Source organism: Panthera pardus, unplaced genomic scaffold (genome assembly GCF_024362965.1).
Source record: "Panthera pardus isolate Hobbes unplaced genomic scaffold, ASM2436296v1 HiC_scaffold_11, whole genome shotgun sequence".
Classification (NCBI taxonomy): domain Eukaryota; kingdom Metazoa; phylum Chordata; class Mammalia; order Carnivora; family Felidae; genus Panthera; species Panthera pardus.
This window is the reverse complement of record NW_026526666.1, coordinates 22,122,789-22,130,506: the sequence shown is the minus strand read 5'-3', so window position 1 is coordinate 22,130,506 and position 7,718 is coordinate 22,122,789. Positions and strand designations below refer to the sequence as shown.

Sequence of the window (7,718 nt, the reverse complement as noted above, 5' to 3'; positions counted from 1 at the left end):
GCTATTTTAAGTGTCTTTTAGCCCCATCATTTCTATCAAACAGCAATTACAGGCAGTTAAGGTTTTATTTCCTTCCAGTCTTTTTTCTACAGTGTATGTGTTTGTGTATCTGTGTAGATTTACTTTTTTAAATGTAGGCAATATTTTATTATGATGTAATTCTGTATTATCATATTTACATATATTATGATATATGTATGTATATATCCCTAAGTTAATAAAAGTTCTTCCAAAATATGGTTAATAACAGCTTGATATGTCTATCATATATAATATATATAATGAAGTATGATGGATACATGCATTTTCATGTTATTAAAAATTATTTCTAAACATGGTTAATAATGGATGCATTAAAAATATGTTGGGTAGTGCTCATTTCAGCAGCACATATACTAAAATTGGAATGATACAGAGAAGATTAGCATGGCCTCTGCACAAGAATGACACACAAACGCATGAAGCATTCCACATTTTTGCACAGGTAGAAAGAGAAAGACAAATACCATATGATTTCACTCACATGTGGAATTTAATAAACAAAGCAACAGAGCAAAGGAAAAAAAAGAGAGAGAAAGGCAAACCAAGAAACACTCTTAACCATAGAGAACAAACTGATGGTTGCCAGAAGGGAGGTGTGTGTGGGGATGGGTTAATAAATAGGTGATGGGGATAAGGAGGGCACTTGTGATGAGCCTCAGATGTTGTGTGGAAGTGTTAAATCACTAAATTGTACACCTGAAGTTAATATCACACTGTGAACTAACTAACTGGAATTTAAATAAAAGCTTTTTAAAAATATGGTGGGTAATAATGCTACCATAGGAGTGAACCATAATTTGTGGGATCACTCTCCACCTTTAACTCATTAAAAATACACATTTACAGGTTCTTTTGTTTTTGCTTGTTTTGCTATTTTGTTGTTGTTGATGTCACTGAGTTTAGTTGCTATTATAACCAAGATTGTAGTAAACATCTTTGTACGACAATCTTTTTATGGACCCCTAATTCAATAGAGGACATTTCTAGAACTGAAATCACTGAATCAAATGTATGGATTCTTCTAAGATCTTTGGCTAGCCCTTGCTAACATATGGTCAGATTCTGTTCCTGAAGTATTGTACTGTTTAGACAATGTAAGAGATAAATTTTATGGTAGCTTCATCATGATTACCTATTTTAATCATTACCAATTTCATAGGCCAAAAAAAAGTAACTTTCCATTATCTATGTTTATATGATCACTAGTGAAGTTGAAAATTTGTCATGTTTATTGATTTTAATTATTTCTGCCACAAATATCTTATGTTTGCTCCATTTTCAGTGTTTTCCTTATTGACTTCTACACCTTATTGACACCTTAAGAAATTAATTACACAGTCATCCTAACTCATAAAATTTTCCAAATTTGTCAACTGCACTTTAATATTGCCTATGATTTTTGACATTGTAAGTTTTTTTTAAGTTTTTTTTTCTTCCAGTCTTATTGAGACATAATTGACACATGGCATTGTGTAAGTTTCATATAAGGTGTCCAACATGTTGGTTTCATACATTTATATATTGCAAAATGATAACCAACATAGCATTAGCTAATACCTCCATTTCTTTTTTGTGGTAATTTTTCAAGTTTTTAAAAATCATATTTACCAGGCAGTTTATTCCATTGCTTCCTTTTTTGATATTTTTGTGAGTTAAGTAGAGGGAATCCCTACTGCATCCATACAGTAATTCATCATTTTAATAAAAACCAGCCCCTAAGTTCAAAGACTTAGCAATCTAGAGTAAAGTTAGGGTGTGATGGTACTGATTATTGCTGCTCTACCAGGAAGTCAATTTGAAAGCACCTGCAAGGAGATTATTAAATATTTCTGGTGCAGGAGGAATTAGCACCAACTCAGACACAGCCCTGTTTATAAGCCACTCAGATACATACTGTGCCAAGGAGTTTGGCTGATGGTGAGCACCCAGAAATTCTGACACTTGGAAAGCAGAAGGTCTGTGCTAGTACATCTGTTAAGTCAGAGGGGTCCAGGCTGAGGCTCAGGCTCAGGGAGACAATGGGGAACAGGGAATAGACAACACCAAAATCAGTTCTGCTAGGGAAGAGGGGTTTGGAAATGTCTGAGATGCGTAAGCTATAATTAACAAGGTGACTCTAAAAAGAACTGGACTTCCCTCCCAGTTCTAAGTTTTTGTCTCATCATTCTCTGACTCTATTTGCCTCTTGTGCTGAGTTAAGGGCAAACTTCTTGCTTGCCTTACATTTAAATTTGATACTTCTGTGTTTAGAAAGGCCCATGAGGAGGCACACTTGCCTCCTTAGCAGCATGAATAGTAACCACAGTTAATACAGTTAATAAGAATTAACATTATTTAGGCTCTTCCGATGGTCCAGACCTTGTTCTGAGCCCTTTATATTCATGGAACCCTTCAAAACACTTTTAACTGGTAGGAACACAATTTCCTCCATTTTATAGAGGCACAGAGAAGTAGATGACTTATCCAGGGTCACACAGCCCGCAAGAAGATGAGCCAGGATTTGAAACCAGACACCTGGTATCAGAGTTGGCAACTTTATTATATTCTATAATATTCTGTATTTACTAATACAAATTTTGGTAACAAGTATTTTGATTCCTATATGTGAAAAGATGTATGCAAATATATCTATACATTTGGAAAGATCTATGTATGTTATATCCCTGGATTTCTGCTTTTATTTATTATGGCCAATGACAGGGGAGGATTAGGAATTAATTAAAGAATTATTGGCTTATCTAGGCCTCTGGCTTTCCCACCTTCTGAAACTTCTACCAGAAAACAATAGAACAAAGGAATAACACATTTTAGAGAAAAATGACTATTTTCCCACAGTTTGATGTTTATTAGTTCTGCTGGGGATTGACTTCTAAGGGAAACCAGACTCAATATAATGATCAAAGTAAGATTGAGTTTATATACCCACCTATTATATTCCTAGTACCTCTGGTGCTTCCATGGGTACCAGCTTAGTGCAGGACAGTGGAGTGTAGAGTGTGTGGAGGCAAATCCCCAATAACAACACAATTTCAGCAGTCTCTGAATAAGCCTTGCCAACATAGCTGACAGACTCTTGTCCCTTCTTGTCCCTTTCTTGCCACCTCGATATCCATGCAGATTCAGGGGTCTCTCATGGCTGCAGTTTCAGAATTACTTATGGCCAAACACTGCTTGATGTCTCAGATGGCAACAAGGAGAGGCTGTACTACTGTCACCAATTTTCTCTCTTGTCTCGTTCCCTCCACTCCATATCCCCACAGCCCTGCTAGACTAATAGTTTCCGTACAAATTTAGTCACATTCCTCTCCTTAAAAATCCTTCCATGGATTCCCACCTCCAACAGGTTAAAATCTCACCTCCCTAACATGGTGTCCAAGCCCTTTGACAATATGGCCCTTCTCCTATCTCCAACTTAGTCTATGAGCTCCTTACAGGAAAGTAACCCTGCTCTCCACCCTTGTGAATGGCACTTAATAAATATTTAATGGATGAATGGATGGGTGGCTCAATAAAAGAATGGATGAATAGTGTCTTTCACATGGTGATCATTTCTTTTATTTATATTGTTTATATTGTTAGCAAAGAACTCCAAAATATATTATCTCAATTAGACATGACAACAAATTCCTGAAATGGGTAATACTGACAATTTACACATAAGGAACAGGTTCAGTAAGGCTAAGAGACTTGCCAGACATCACGTTTGCGTCACACCAAACCTTATAGCCTTTCTAATATGCCACAATTCTTTCCCATAATGCATGAAGTGATCTAAATGTAGTTATTTAATGATGCAGAGATTTATAGAGTTTTACAGCTGGGAGACTCCCCTAGTCAACTCTTTTTATTGGAAACATGAAAAACTCAGATCCAGAGATATGAAATTGCTTAAATTTGTACCACTCATTAGCAAGAGACTAGAAAATTGCTTCCTGGATCCTACTTCTAACTTTCTACATCCTTAAATCCATCCTCTGCCAGTCTCTGTGCAACTGTACAACTCTAACCTTTCTGTGCCTCAGTTTCTTATACTGATAAATCGGGATAATAGTAGCACCTGCCGCACAGAATCGTTGTGAGGATATAAAAGGGATAATACAAGGGAAATTCTTCAAAATTAAGTGCTTTAAAAATATTATCTATTGGGGCGCCTGGGTGGCTCAGTCAGTTAGGCGGCCGACTTCGGCTCAGGTCATGATCTTGCGGTCCGTGAGTTCTAGCCCCGCGTCGGGCTCTGTGCTGACAGCTCAGAGCCTGGAGCCTGCTTCATATTCTGTGTCTCCCTCTCTCTGACCCTCCCCTGTTCATGCTCTGTCTCTCCCTGTCTCAAAAATAAATAAACGTTAAAAAAAATATTATCTATTAATCACCATCATTTCACGTGGATGGGTTTTTCCCTTTCATAAATCAGTAACATTGAAGAAGTGCTACCGTCGTGATAGTGGTCACACTCAAATAATAAAAGCTGAAAGGCAGCGAAGCAATATGATGCATGTTCAAATGCAAATAGTAAGTTATAGGACTGGAAGATACTATGAGTGAATGATAGAAAACCCTAACTCAAAGTCGCAGGCAAACAAACTGTTAGGCTTTTTTTTTTTCCTTGAAACTTCCCACTTTCTGAGGGGAGGTAAATTATTTTGAATTGCAATGCATGGTTGAAAAATAATAAAGTAAGAAGCAACCATTTTTCATTACTTATTTCCTCCCCATAAAATAGTTGTATTCTTCTGTCTGCTAACTGAAATAGATATATGCCCAAATATACACATAAAACATAACTAGCAGTGAATACACTGCCTTACCTACTGAAGAACCATTCAACTATAATCATTGCCTCTCCTACTGAGTTCCAGCCAGCTGGTTTTCTCTGTAGGAAAGGATTTTCCATACTTCTCATTAATCAACCCCATGAATTGCATTTACTCATTGATACCTTGCCGTCCTAGCTTTCAGTAGTAGTGAGATTAGGTAGGGCTGTGCTGTAGTAACAAACAAAATTGCATTAGCTTACAAAATCAGAGTTCCATTTCTCACTCATGGCTCATGTCATAGTGGACTGACTGTAGCTCATTGTAGGACTCGCCTGACATAGTCATCCCTGGAACATTGTGGGCATCACAGCAGAGAAAAGGAGTTTGGCAAAGTGTGAACCTGCTCTCAAAGCTTCTCCCTGGGTGTAACACACGTCACTTCCATTCATCTTCATTGGCCACAGCAAGTCACATGGCCAAGTCAGTCTTCAGTAGGGTGATGAAGTAGATATTCATCAACAGCAGTATAATCTATCACACATTCCTACTGTAATCTTTATTCTTTTTTTTCCCCCTCCTGAGTTACAGCAGATTCTAGTTTTCCAAGGTTAATGTAAATTGTCTGTATCATTCTTCCTGCTTATTTCTGTGTGACTCCTGATTAGTTTTCTGAAACTGGATACTGAACATAGTGTTACTATCCTAAAAAAAGATACACATCACAAAAAAAGCTAAAGGGTTTATTTATTTATTTATTTATTTATTTATTTATTTATTGTTTATTTACCAAAGTTAGGTTATCAGATGACTACATGAACTCATTCTAACATAAATTCCCATGAGCTTCTATATTGTTTCTCCAACTCTCTATTACACCTGTAAATGTAACTTCTAATCTTCTAAGTCTTTTCCCCCACAGGGCCTGGAACTTACAATAATTACACATTTTGTGTTTTCATAAATACTTGCTAATAAAATGATTAAAATAAACTGACAGCACCTCCTAGAATAAAAATAATAACTTTCAATCTTAGATCTATCACCAAACTGTTCTGCAATGTGAAAAAGGACAGGTCTACGTCTTTAGATTTAGAAAATGATGATGTCACTCTTAATGGTATTGGTGAGATTGAAGAATGTTCATTATTTAATGACTGTAATGGGCTCTGAAAGCATCCTGCAATTCATGTGCCTTATAATGCCAAGTCACCAGAATCCAAGAGAAGGGTAAAATTATTTTGGAAGTCATTCTCTCCATGAGTCAGGGAAAACCAACTTTTGCATAATTTACCTTACATGTAATTTCCAAAATTACTTTAACCAATTTGAGTTTGTAGAGTATTTTTCCCCAAATTACCTACACTCACCTCAAATCACCAGAACCAGAAGTCAGGTAAAGCAAGTTACTCTCTTCTGGGCGGCTTCATAAAATTCATTGCTTTGCCAAAATCCATCAATATCAGTGTTCCTCAACTTAAGGAGTCTTCTTAGATATTTCTTTTTCTAATCACCCACACACAATTTCAATACCACAGATATACTGTATGCCTGATTACTTATTGTATGTTATCTGTGCTTTTTTCATTTAAAAAGTAAGAACTGGGGTGCCTGCATGGCTCAGTCAGTTGAGCTTTGACTTCAGCTCAGGTCATGATCTCACAGTCCATGAGTTCAAGCCCCACGTCAAGCTCTGTGAGGACAGCTCAGAGCCTGCAGTCTGCTTGAGATTCTGTGTTTCCCTCTCTCTCTGCCCCTCCCCCCTTTGTACTCTGTGTCTCTCTCAAAAATAAAAAATAAAATAAAATAAAATAAAATAAAATAAAATAAAATAAAATAAAATAAAATAAATTTTTTAGGGGCACTGGGTGGCTCAGTCAGTTAAGTGTCCCAACTCTTGATTTCAGCTCAGGTCATGACCTCATGGTTCATGGGATCAAGCCCCGTGTCAGGCTCTGTGCTAACAGCATGGAGCTTGCTTGGGATTCTCTCTCTCCTCTCTCTCTGCCCTCCCCCTGCCCAAATAAATCAATAAATATTTCCAAAAACTTTTTTTAAGTAAGAACTATTTTTTTCCTGCCTTTGGAGTAACACTGCCTCTTTGAGAACACATGATATTTAGGAAAGATGCTTTCCTCTGCCATGTACTTCCACCTTTTTTACACTTACATCAGAATGTTCTTCTCTTCTTTCTCAACCATGCCCTTTTGCATTTTCTCACCTCAGGATCTTTGCTCATGAGATACCTTATTTCTGGAATAATCTCATTTCTGTTGAGTCCAACCATTTTTCAAAAATCACATCAAGCTCTACTCCCTCCAAGTAGAAGTTTTTCTAAATACTAAATTTCTAAATACTAAATACCTTTCCCCTAGAACATTTACCTTTAACAGAAGATATTTTCTCTACCATAATATCTCAGTCTACTTTAAATTAATATTATTTAAATACATGAACTTCTCACTAAATTGTAAGCCGACAGATGGCAAGGACTACTAGTCTTTGGATCTCCCATTTTTTCAGAAAGAGTGCTCAATAAATATTTGTCATATTGAGTTTATTAATTTATGACTCAATTATTTCCAGCTAGCACTTCATATTAAAAATAGACTTCAGCTGCGAGCTCACGTTGTTATTTAGATGGGTATATAGACATACGTGCATACACACACAGGTGCCACCTAGCTGGGAAAATGGGATATTCCTTCCACTCTTCATCCTCTGCACATCAAACTTTGGTTCCTCCCTGGAAAGTTCCCTGGATCTATCAACGGCACCGTTATTCTTCATATTGTACAGGCTCAAAATTTCAGAGGCACTTTAATGCCTCCCTTTCCTTCATTCTCCATACCTAAGTGGTTGCTCAAACTTGTTGGTTCTTCATTTTTCATGAATCTTTGATTTTTTGCTTTTCTCCACTCCAGC

The 7,718-nt window shown here is 36.8% G+C and overlaps 1 non-coding gene across 1 annotated transcript; it reads left to right on the top strand.

Annotated features, from left to right (window-relative positions):
- Positions 1-371: 371 nt before the first annotated feature.
- On the top strand, positions 372-478 carry LOC128775950 (U6 spliceosomal RNA). The gene has a single exon (XR_008420928.1). It is a non-coding gene; the product is annotated as a U6 spliceosomal RNA (small nuclear RNA).
- Positions 479-7,718: the final 7,240 nt, after the last annotated feature.